Here is a 12,609-nt window from a genome sequence, read left to right on the forward strand (position 1 = left end):
TGGAGGGAGATAGGGCTGTGTGTCCACGTTAGCCAAGGAGGAGAAAGGGAATACTTGGGTTTAGAGAGAGATGATGGGGCCAATAAATGGAATCATGCTTTCCTCCAATCAATCCCATCAGACTTTGAAAGAATAGAAAACTCTTCAAAACGAGGTTCACTGTAGGCTGGTACATATGACAATAGAAGCGCCCTGGACTCGTGCTCCCTTTTACCATTGAACAAATGTCACACCCTGCCATTGTCAGGCCAGAAAATGCAGGGGAGGCCTTCCAATCTCCCACCAGCTTTATTTTTAATTTGCCAGGCTGGGTTAAGGGGAAAACCTACTGGGGCTGCTTTTTGTTTCCCTTTGTATTTTCATTCTTGTCCTGTGACAAAGGAAGCCCTTGCTTCTTATTCTTCTCCAGCAGCCCTAGAAAAAAGCCGTGGAGAGAGCACACACTGAAATCAAAACCTGCAAAAAGGGAGAGAAAAAAAGCGGTATCCCCAGGCTGGGCATTGTGTGCAATCAACAAGGGATTTTTCTCTGCCCCTGGGACTGTGGGGCAGGCACACGGCAACCAGGAGAGGAGAGCAGCCCTGGGCAGGCATGCAAACTAGAGAAGGTCTGACTCTCAGTAAATGATCTCTGTGATTTTCTCTCTTAACTACCATGGTTGAAGACATGAGTCATCATACTAAAATACCTTCTTGTCCACTTGCACATGCATTCAAATACATTCATTCAAACAAACACATAAGATTCAGGATCATCTTGGGTCAGGCACGTTCCCCAGGACATCCCAATGTTGGCCCAACATGTCCTTCCAACATGGGTCCCTGCACCATGTGGTTTCTCTCCCCAACCCCAAAGCCACCTGAAAGGTTTTCTTTCTTTATCCTCTGACTCAGGCTAGGAATTTAATTTAATATTGGTTCTTACGACCACGTGGGGGACATTCTTGACCAAACGGCAGCATCAATTTTGCTTCTGATTAGCCTGCAAGGGTACACATGAGATGCGTCCTAATCCTTTAGGACCAGCGTGCCCTTGGAATACAGGGCTGAGCTTGTCTTGTCTTTACTGGCGGGACTGGGGATGAATATTAGAAGGAAACCTGACTGGTCTCTGGATGACAGACAACGCAGAGACACATAGACACCCAAGCCCAGACACTGAGCATCCAAGACCCCAGACCTGCCTTTCTAGAATCCAATTAGTACATTTCAGTCTCAGATATGTTAAAGAAGAAAAAAATATTCTGACACTTGTTCAGACAGTAAGGAAGATTTTATTCAAGGAGCTCTGCACTGGGGTTTTGTAAGCAGGAGAGAAAGACTGAGCTCAACTCTGAACAGATAAGAAGAAAAGTGGGAATTTATAGTTAAGGGGTCGAAGGAGGGGGTCAATGGACAGGAAATGACTAAGAGAGTGGGAGAAGTCTTGCAAAACAGACCTACCAAGATGCTTGCTAAAGGCAGCTAGGGTGCTCAGATATCACTGGGGGATGGTGGAGGCCAAATATAGAGAATGATCCGATACTAAGGGTGGCTCATTCTTGTTAAAACAAGGCAATGTCAAGATGAACATGGAAGCGTAAAGGTTGGAGCCTGGTAGAGAAGAGGGTTCAGAGAAGCCAGGCTGAACTTTGGTCAGGGAGAGAGCCTTAGTCATGCACGGTCCCATCTGAAAACCAAAGCCAGATTTGAACTTGGAATGAAGAATTCATTCCGCATTCATGGGGCACCCACAACATGCCAAGCATACTACTGGGTAACAGAATGTAGAGAGGGAAGAAGGGTCCTTGCCTTCTAAGAAATCAGAGACTGTTGAAGGAGGAAGACCAGCCAACGGGAGACCATGCTCTCAAACCACGTCGCCTGGATCTGAACGTACCCCAGCTTTTCCTGACTGCCCGGCCTTCCAAATGGCATCTAACCTCCCCGGCCTCCAGGTCATCATCTGGGAAATAGGAATCAGCATAGAACTAGATGATAGATTTTTGTGGGGTCGTCCGAAGCCTATCTGTGGACTGCTTTGCGCAATGTTCAACATCTTGTAAATAACACAGCAAACACCCGTAGTAGTATTGCCATCACAGATGGGGACATGGTTTGTAGTATGCCGTCAGTGCGACAGAAGACAGATGCCTCACCGCAGGGAAGGCTGCTTTTGAGTCCAGACGGGCTCACAAGAGATGATACTTGAACAGTGCCTGAGGACAAGGGACAGATAGGCAGGCAGAGCCGAAGGGACCAGACACAGCATCAGAGAGAAGGGACAGGACAAAGCCACTGCTGTGGGAGAGGGAGCAGGCGCAGGGAACATGCCCAGCTTAGCAAATGGGAAGAGAATTAACAACTATTAAGCCCAAGTGAGACACTAGAAACTGCACTGTGTGGTTTTAAAAGATGATCCCCCAGAAAGCTTTGCACTAACCCCGAGACAAGGTGCTTCCCTGATATTTGCTCAGAAAGAACCTGAAACTCCAAGACTGACCCAAGCACCTCGGCAGTGACCTAAGGTCGCATATCCCTCCGCTGGCCTGAGTCACTTCTGGGTCCGAAGGACTCTAAAGCTTGGGTTCTGTACACAGTCTGTGCTCTGGGAGCCAGAGCATAACTGTGTTGGTGTCGGGAGGGCTGTGGGGGGCTGTGGAACATTCTCAGGGGCCAGACCAGAAAAGTCCCAGAATTCACCGTGAGGGGTGTAAGTGTTACAGCTTTTCCTGACCAGAGGAAGGGTTATCACTAATCCCAGCGGCATAAGAGCTGAGCGTGTAAGGATCACCAGTACGGCGTTCATGGCAGGGAAGGAGATGACAGAGATCTGGCTCCGCAACATGGACGGGGAATGTTTTAAAAATGGTCATTTGTTTCTATGAGTTTGGCTTTTTAAAATTCCAAATGTAAATGATATCATGCAGTATTTGTCTTTCTCGGTCTGACTTATCTTACGTAGCATATTCCCCTCCAAGCCCACCCATGTTGTCACAGAGGGCAGGATTTCCTTCTTTCTCAAGGCTGAATACCATTCCCTCCCGTGTGTTATCATCCCCGCATCTGTTGACAGACACTTAGGTGGCTTCTGTATCTTGGCTATTGTGAATGACGCTGTAGGGAACACGGAAGTACAGATCTCTTTCTGACATCCCGTTTTCATTTCCTTTGGATGGATACCCAGAAGTGGGGTTCCTGGATCCTATCATTAGCTAATGCTGCAGTGGTAATCATACCGCCATATGTAAGTGTTATCAAGTCAACACACTACAGACCTGAAACGTATACACCATTATTTGTTAATTACATCTTGATTAAAAAAAATGATAATTTGCCCAAATCTAATGAACAGATGAGAGTGAGACAGCAAAAGGAAACAAAGTTTCCATATGGTACCAGGCACAAAAATCAAGATCCCTTCTTAGGGATGTTCTCGAGGGAATTAATGTATCAGATAGGAAGCCAAACCTATTAGATGCCCCCAATGCAGATTTTCTGCCATTTTGAGCACAAAGAAAGAAATTGTGTGATCTTTCTAAAGCTAAAAAGAGCCCTAATGATCATCTAGTCGGAGTTGTTGTTGTTATTATTATTATTATTTATTATTTTGTAGGTGGTAAAATCAAGATTCAGAGAAGTGAGGTGATTAGGCCAAGATCCTTTTGACATGTCACAACTGCCATATGAAACTAGCCACATCCTATCAGCCATACAAAGGAAGTCCAGGAATCTGACAGAGGAAGGGTTATCATTAATCCCAGAGGCATTCACACAGGCAGGTGCCCAGAGGGCTGCCCCAAGGGCGTCCCTTGTTGTCAGGAAACTGACAACAAGATCATTGCTGGGGGAACTAGACCAGCTGAAGAAGAGACACAAGAGAACCCCACCATCTGTAGCACTTTATGTGGCTTTCTTGGCAGTCTTTCCCATGGGAGATTACAGAAGGATGTAGTGTCTTGATAAATATAACAGGGAAGTCAGAAAAAAGATAGAATGCTACCTTGTAATGATAAAAAAAAAAAAGCCACCAAAATAACCCCTAAAAATTATTACAGCCCCAGTAAGAAGCCCATATGGTGTTGGCCTTGGAGAACTGTCTGTGGCCCTACATATTCTCCTCGGAGAGATTTCTAATTATTTTTTAAAAATATATAAGAAAACACACACGAATTCAATAATGCCCTTCCTGAGATAGAAAGTAATCCTTCAGGTCGAATTGAATTTTCACCCATCTGTCTGACTGATGAGATGGTAGATGACAAATATTCTTGATTCTGCTAGCCAACGCCATGAGATATAGAAAGAAGCTTCTAGAAATGTTATTACTGGACCTGTAGGATCTGTCATGTACCCAGTGAGGTACACCACATGGTTATATAACAGATGAAAGAGGGAATGTCAGTTGTCAGGAGAAGAACTGAAAGCAGGAGACGGTAGGTGACAGGTTGTCATATCGTTCCAACCCCCTAAAGAGCCGTGCTGAAGTTTCTCCAGATAATTAATAGATGAGGAATTTAGCCTGTTCCCATTTTTTGCCCTCATCACAAACTCAGCTGGGCTGCTTTTTCTGTCCTCCCTCTGTGTCACCTTACGGTCGCAAAGTGTTCCTCAGACTATGAAGGATATGTCAGTCAAGATCTGGGGAGCCTTGGTTGAGTTCCTGACCCATATTTAACAGTTTCCTTACTGTGACATGTGCTGAAAAGCAAAAAAAAAAAAAAAAAAAAAAAAAAAAAAGAAGAAGAGGAAGATGAAGTCTCCAAAGCTCATGTTCACCAAATGATTTCATTTGCACCTTTATTTAAGCCAGTGCTGCCCTGGGACCAAGGCAGCAGCTAAGGGCTAAGGAAACATCAGGAAAATGAAAGTAGGAGAAAATCATGAGGTCAGTCTGTTTTTCAAGACCCAAAAAAAAGAGCCTAAACTCCTCCTGGTGGTTGGTAGTGGTGCAAATAAGCAGGGGGCAAGAGCTGATCCTGCTCAAAGCTCCTCTGTCCCCAGATCAGAAGGCTGCACTCTAAACAGGGCGTGTGCTGGTTTCCCACCGCCATTTTGTACAGCCAGCTTGGCGAGAGTTGCCTCCCTCTCTCCAGCATGTCACTGGCCGGGTTGGAGGCCATTACAGCAAATCTGATTCAAGAACAACACGAGTGGGGCTTTTTGTTATTTTGTTTTGGGTTTGGGGTTTTTTTGTTGTTTTTGTTTCTGTTTTACTTCAGCTCGCTTATGAGGTACTGAAACACTCATTTCTAGCTGCGAGACAGTTGGTAACAAGAGTTCCAAGCTTTTAGGAATCTATCCTAAGGACAGAATACCACATACAGATCAGGTTTTAAATGATATTCATCCCATTTTTATCTGTATCAGACATTTAGACACAATATAAATGTCCAACAAAGCAGGTATTGGTTAAGTGAGCTATTCCCATCTATTGGACAGACTACTCTATAGATATTGAACATTATGCTTTTAAAAGTGTTCCCAATAATACAGGAAAGAACTTAGTTAGAATGCTAATGGAAAAGAGTATGAGAATACAAACTAGCAATTCACAAATGTGCCTACCCCCCCACAACACAGACACATATATACACTGTGGCAATGGGGGTGGAGGAGAGAAGAAAGAGAAAAGAAGAAAGAGACCTGAAGGAAATAAACGAAGGTATCATTACTAGTTATATTTGGGTAGGACTTGGGATTTGGGAAACTATTTCTCATTTGACTTTTTCTAAACTTCTTCAGTTTTTCATGATAGTCATGCGCGGTCATGCAATGCTTTTATAATAAGAAAAAATTATTTCTCATATTGGCACCAGTGGGCTTCTGACCTCTGAATTGTATTTCTTAAAGAGAGAAACAAACACTAGTCTTCTTAATTACAGTGGGAAGAAGAGAAAGGGAGTCAAGAATTAGAGTCAAATGAGCAAAACCTCCTCCTTTCTCTGGCACTCGGGTAATTGCCCCCTTGTGCATGCGAGAAGATCCCTTGAGAGAAGGTGGCGTTTCAGGAATATGGGTGTGCTCTGATCTACTAAAAGCAACCTAAACAGAATTGTGACCCAAAAGTAGAGAGAACACACTTTTTAAAAATTAACTGGCAAATCCAATGCGTAATAAAATATCCTTTTAGAAGTCAGCTAATCGCGTATTTTATCCGATGTGTAAATTCATACATCTGAGTCTTTGGAAGGTAGGGCAAAGTAGATTTACAGTAATTTCATCCAATTTCTATCTCCGTAGCATTACTTTTTATTCAGCCACTTCAATACGAGACTGAATCCTGTTCAAAAATATTACACGGAGAGTCAATACATAATTTATATGGAACTCCATAACAAATGAGTACACTTATTTGGTATTAATTTTCTCACAAAAATTTTGGCTGTCCCCTTCCACTAATCTTTGGTTTGCTCATTTCCAGTTGTGTTTGAATTTCCTCTGATTTCCTCCCCTCCTCCATATAAATCAATCTGTCCCTTTCCAAGCCAGCACCTTTGGCACAACGTTACCTTTAAGAATTTTGTCAACCTGGAGAGCCTAGGTGGCTCATCCGGTTAAGCATCTGACTCTTGGTTGTGAGATCGAACCCCGTGTCAACTCTGCCGTCAACACAGAGTCTGCTTAAAGATTCTCTCCCCCACCTCCCCCTGCTCTCGCTCTTTCTCAAGTAAATAAATAAATCTTAAAAAAAGAAAGGGAAAAAAAAGAATTTTGTCAAGGAAGAGGAGTTCTTTTCCACAGATGGTGGAAATAAAATAGGAGTGTATTTTAGATGGCATAGGAACTTTTCATCCGGTTGCATTGCTGTATTCCCTGGGCCAAGTGACCTTTAGTCATACCAGAGTAAAAACTGAAGCCAATATCTGCTCAAAGGCCTTTTGTTATCCACCACAATTCCTGTTTAGATCCTTATTAGGGGTCTTGTATTATTCTGCATCTTGATGAACCTGGATTTTCACATTTCCTATTAAACCCTCAGTGGTCTCTTGAATATTAATATTTCATCAGGGAAATATTCTGCTTAGCTGGTGATTTTCTGTAGGAAAGGGGGAGTGGCAGAGAGAGAGAATTTCAAGCAGACTTCTGGCTGAGTGCAAAGCCCACTGAGGGCTCGATCTCACAGCCCCGAGGTCATGACCTGAACCAAAATGAGGAGTCAGACGTGCATCTGACTGAGCCATCCAGGTGCCCCTTTGCTGGTGGTTTTTAAGTTACTGCATTGTGAGGATTGAATGGCTTCTCGATCTAATGGTCTCCCTCTCTCCCTGCTCTAGTCCTCAGGAGACACATCTCCAGATTTTATTAAGAAATTAAATGAGTAAATAGGAGACATTTCAGAGATGGTTCTTTGAAGAAAGTTTCAGATGTGGCATGTTAATGTCCTCAAAGCTGTTGGTTAACATTATTATAGGTGGACTTTCCTGAATGTCTACAAAATCATAAGACTTTTGCTAATTATCTATTGTATAGCTTTGGTGTTTCTCTAAAATTCTCTGACATGTTCCAAACCACTTGTCAAACCCAGGTATTGTCTCTTACATAGCTAACACAGCATGAAATGACTGTGGAATGTTCCTTTCTGTTTGTGATAGATGGAACCAAAGTGGCCTTGTTACTTACCAATATTTTTCAGCTTAATATCATGGCTATTTTCATTTTCAAAAGCTTGCTTCAATCTCCATGTCAATTTTTACAGATTTCTTGCCTGCTGTTACATAAATAAAAATCACAAGTTAAGCTAGTTAATAGACACCTTGAACAGGAGTCAATTTAATTTTTCCAGTATGTTTTTCTGTACCTTCATCTTTATTCCACTCCAGGACCTGCTGGGTTTTAGAAGTGGAAAGTCCATGATTAGTTCAGCCACATGTACTCTGTTTTATTATTTAAGTGGTAAATACACTTGCTTGTTGCCCAGAAGAGGAACCAAACCATCTTCAAATATAAAATTACTTCTCCCACGTCATTTTTAGACTTCTGGGATTTTGTCATTTTTCTATAATATCTGCTCTGAGTCTTTTTCCATACCGTGGGTTAATCTACATGGCACTGAAGTTTCAGACATTTTGGTGAAACATATTTCTGGGTTAATCAGTTGCTGCCTGATCTCAAAACTGTCACATTCATCATAAGCCTCAATTTCTAAGAACCCAGGCAGCCCAGTTTCTAGCACATAATGTTTGACTAAGTGCTTAGCACTAATACAGCGTCCAGGAGAGTCTTAATTAAAACTGATGGTTTGCATTTGAAATACCAGCTTGGTGTCTAGCCTAACGTAGCCATGCACTTTAGCTGTGTTACCATCCCTTGTGGACTGTGCTACTTTTTCATTTACCAGTTTCCTTAACACAGCGATTTGGTAACAATTCAACCAGTCAGCAGGGACTGGCAATCCCGTCTGCAAAGAGACCTCTCTTTTATACAAGGCGACGTGTGCAAACCAGGGGAAAGAGGGCTAGAGCAGAGCGCCAAGTAGCCTCCGGGAGTCTGCGAGAGGCACAGGGGAAGTGCGGGCTCCAACAACGTTGGGGGCCCTGAAAGGACCAGGTTGCTCAGTACCGCTGGGGCATCAGGCATGTGAGGCTGGGCTGTGGTGGTGGGATAGCAGCAAGCGGGTAGCAGGGACCACGTATCAGCAAGAGATAAAACTAAAGACCTAGATGGGAATGTGATACTGGCCGTCCTTGAATTCCCTGCGAAGGTTGTTTAGCAATGGGGACACCTGAGTGGCTCAGTCAGTGAAGCATCTGACCTCGGCTCAGGTATGATCTCAAGGTCCTGGGATCCGAGTCCCTTGTCCTCAGGCTCCCTGCTCCGTTGGGGAGTCCGCTTCTCCCTCTTCCTCTCCATCTGCCCCTACCCCCCCTCTTGTGCTTGCCCTCTCTCCCTCTCTGAAATAAATAAATATATTTTTTTAAAAGCATTTTTAGCCATGGGAGCCACTAAAATATTTTAGTAAGGAGGGTGATACAATCAGGAAGATCGCTTGGGCAGCAGCATGGGGAGTAGGAATGGAAGGGCCAGAATGGGGAGGACCAGTAAAGAAATTCCTGGAAAGTTCAGAGTCTACAGGCTACATAGTGGCCATGACAGCGAGATGGAGAAGGAGGAGGAGGCTGTAAGGAACCTGGACATACCATATGCTTTCTCACTTCCCTCCATCTCTCTTGTATAGAATGCACTAGAAGGAGGTGAGCTCCGGGAAAACAGGAAATTTTTGTCAGCTCTGCTCACTGCTCTGTCCCAGCACCTCCACGGTCCATAGCACAGAGATGCTCCATGAATCTCTGTTTCCCGACTCCCTTGTTTGCAGGGGAGTGCAGGTGACACATAGGACACCCTGACTTCCCTCCCGACTTTGAACCGGGTGCAAAATGAGAGCCAGAACATAATCAGAAGAGCTGCTTGGCAGACCAGTTCGAGGGGTGGAAAATGCAGGCGTCTTGTCATTTGGAAAGACTTAGCCTCCCTTCAATCTGAGAATCAGAATTGCATCTGGGCTAAGGCAATTTGTCCGCAAGTGAGCTGAAGATAGAAAATGTCAAACTGAATTTGGGGGGATGTTGTGGGTTTTTTTAAACAAAATGAGGTTTTTTCTTTCAAATCTTAAAGAACACTTTAATCTCTCTATATTTCATAGCATTTTGACAAAATAACCAACCATGTCAAACAAATCCAAGAGTTGCCTTTAGAGTACATGTTGAAAATACCAATTTTATCAAAAAGGAAAATCGAGCTTTATTTACTAAATCAATCAATAAAATAGCTAAATAACTTCTACTTCTTTGTAATTAAAAATGTTTTTTCTGTTAAAGGTACATTGATGAGATTTAATAGAATGAGCATAGCCTGCCCCTTAAATGACCAAAACAAGGCAAAAATAACAAAAAACATATATTTGTTTTAAACAAATCTCCATCAGTGCTTAGCACAGAAGAAGATGAAAAAGGAAACCATGCTGGGAGACAAGAAATTTTGATTAATTTCTGGAATATTAAAAGCAGGTATAAAAAAATAAAAAATAAAAAGCAGGTATAGAAACTAGGATTTGCAAGGGCTGTTGGGCAGCTCAGTTGATTAAGCATCTGACTCTTGATCTCAGCTGAGGTGTTGATTTCAGGGTCATGAGGTCAAGCCCTTCTTGGGTTCTATGCTGGGTGTGGAGGCTACTTACAAAAACAAAAACAAAAATTAGAGCTTGCAAATTATTTGAGCAGAAAAATACATACCATAAAGTTAAAATAATTTCAGTTACCATACAGGATCAGAATAAACAAAAGCAGGAATGGGATTGTTCTACCTAGAGACCAGCCATGGGCATTCCAGGTACACTGCCTGCAATGCTGTTTATCATGACCAAAGATGGGAGACACCCAGTGCTCACTGGTAGAAGACTGGGCACATAAATCGTAGTGCATGCATATAATGAAGCATCTGGAGTCAACAAACAATGAAGCAAGTGAAATGTAATAATGTATAAAGCTTGCTACCATTCATGGGAAAAGGGAGAGATGCACGCATTTCTGTTTATTTACGATGTAGAACATCTCCAAAACCAGTCATACGCTTACCTTTGTTGAGAAGTGCTGGAAAACTAAGGACGGAAACTGGATCCCCTTCATTTTTACCATATGTTTCTTTATGCTGTCGGGATTTTGTTCTTGCCGTGTGCATTTATTATCTAAACAAGTATGATATTTTTAAAGGAAAAGAAAGGTAGAAGGGAAATGATAAAGTCTAGAAAATAGAAAACAAAATACGCTGGAAAAAATGACGAAAGAAATCAGTAATCATATTAAACATAGCTGGATTCTTTTCTGCCTTGAAGAGAAAGATATTCTGATTCATCAAACAACAACAACAACAACAAACTCCTGATTCATCAAACAACAACAACAACAACAAACTCTAGCCTTGCTGTTTACAAGATAGACACTTAAAATGACCACCAAGAAGTGACCCCCCCCAAAAAACCCCCACGGATGTACAGATGGAATAATATATCAGACACATTCTAATCCCCTATAAGAGCATATATGGTGATTAAAATGTTAATTTAAAATAAAATGTAACACAAAGCAACAGCACTAAATAGAAAAGGGAGCTAGTTGATGTTGATAAAAACTGCAACCCACCAAGAACAGACTGTCATGAACCTTTATACATTTTTTAAAAGCTTCAAAACATGCAAACCCAAGACTTATTTACTTTGAAGGAATAATCATGAAGTGTTACTCATAATAGGAGACTTTAACGGGGCGCCTGGGTGACTCAGTGTGTTAAATCCCCTGTTTTCGGCTCAGGTCATGATCCCAATGTCTTGGGATCGAGCCCTGCATCGGGCTCTCTGCTCAGCAGGGAGCCTGCTTCCTTCTTTCTCTTTCTCTCTCTCTCTGCCTCTCCCCCTACTTGAGATCTCTGTCAAATAAATATATTTAAAAAAAAAAAAATAGGAGACTTTAACATGCCTCTTGAAAATAAATATGTAGAGTATTTGAATAAAAGGAATGATCTGTTCTATCAATCTACCTGAAACTCTGTACCCAGCAGATAGAGAAGACACGCTTTTTTTCAAGCTAAGAGCATGTTTAAAAAATGTTAAAATACGTTCTAACATTAAAAATGATTTTAAGAGAAAATAAGTGACATATATTTTTAAATGAATGAAAATTACATAATGCATATAAAAACATGTGAAATACATAATCTTAGATCCAATGATTAGGAAACAAGAAGGAATAAAAATAACATAACCACAGCATCCACCTAAAATTCTAGGAAAAGAATGGCTTAAGGGAGCAAAAACAGAAGAAATGAATGGATAATGATAAAAGCAGAAAATAGTAACTTCAAATTGTAAATAATAATATTGATCCATAAAATTAAAATCAAATTCTTGGACAGTCAGAAAAGCTAAATTGGTCAATAATTGCTGGAAAATTTATACAGTGATCAGCGATCTGTCCCTAAATATGGGTGTTTACATCCCCCTAAACCTGGAGAAGTGGGAGAATTCTTTTGTTACATAAACTGTTCTGGGGCATAAGTAAATTCAAAAGGCTTTCCAAGTCATTCTGGAAAGTCACTGCAACTCTAATCCCAAAATGAGGCAAGATTGATGACCTGTACCAACCTCATTTCCAAACAGTTGCAAAGACCTAAATAAAATATTAGTGCTGTTCAAGAATCATATATCAATACCAGTGAATTGTTATCAACCTATCATACTCCAAAACTACTATTTTGATTCACAGCCGCACCAAGAATATTTCAGAATACTTGATTTTCTGCATCTCTGCCAAACCTGGGGTTGGTAGAAGGGTTCTGATTTTATTTGACCTTTTCCCCCCTGAGCTTAGATGGAGACATCATGTAATTGGGATTTAAAAATGTCTTAAATTTCAAATAAAAATGTTTTAGAGGAGTGATGAAGACACAATCCCGCAAATCAGCTCAAGCCAAAATTATGAAATAAATATTGTCTTTGGAACCTCCAGCCTCTCTTTCGTTCTTCCTTCTCCTCTTGAATAGGGGCAGATGGGCAGCCTCTCCCTCCACATCAGGTTTCCAGAAAAACGTGAAGCCCTGGCATGCGATTCCACGTCAGGCTCCTTGACAAGCAAAAACA

At 41.8% G+C, this 12,609-nt stretch overlaps 1 protein-coding gene and 1 long non-coding RNA gene across 11 annotated transcripts in view; one reads left to right on the plus strand and one right to left on the minus strand.

Annotated features, from left to right (window-relative positions):
• Positions 1-12,609, plus strand: part of TRPM3 (transient receptor potential cation channel subfamily M member 3) — a 487,173-nt gene that overhangs the window by 348,659 nt on the left and 125,905 nt on the right. The gene's annotated exons all lie outside the window — the stretch shown is intronic.
• The window catches only part of LOC132024820 (uncharacterized), a 51,081-nt gene continuing 38,796 nt past the window's right edge, over positions 325-12,609 (minus strand). The window contains exons 3-5 of the long non-coding RNA XR_009406316.1: positions 10,553-10,662; positions 7,602-7,689; positions 325-414 (exon numbers count right to left, since the gene is read on the minus strand). This is a non-coding gene — a long non-coding RNA (uncharacterized LOC132024820). The remainder of the gene's footprint in view (positions 415-7,601; positions 7,690-10,552; positions 10,663-12,609) is intronic.

The sequence above is a fragment of the Mustela nigripes genome, chromosome 9 (genome assembly GCF_022355385.1).
Source record: "Mustela nigripes isolate SB6536 chromosome 9, MUSNIG.SB6536, whole genome shotgun sequence".
NCBI classification, from domain to species: Eukaryota; Metazoa; Chordata; class Mammalia; order Carnivora; family Mustelidae; genus Mustela; species Mustela nigripes.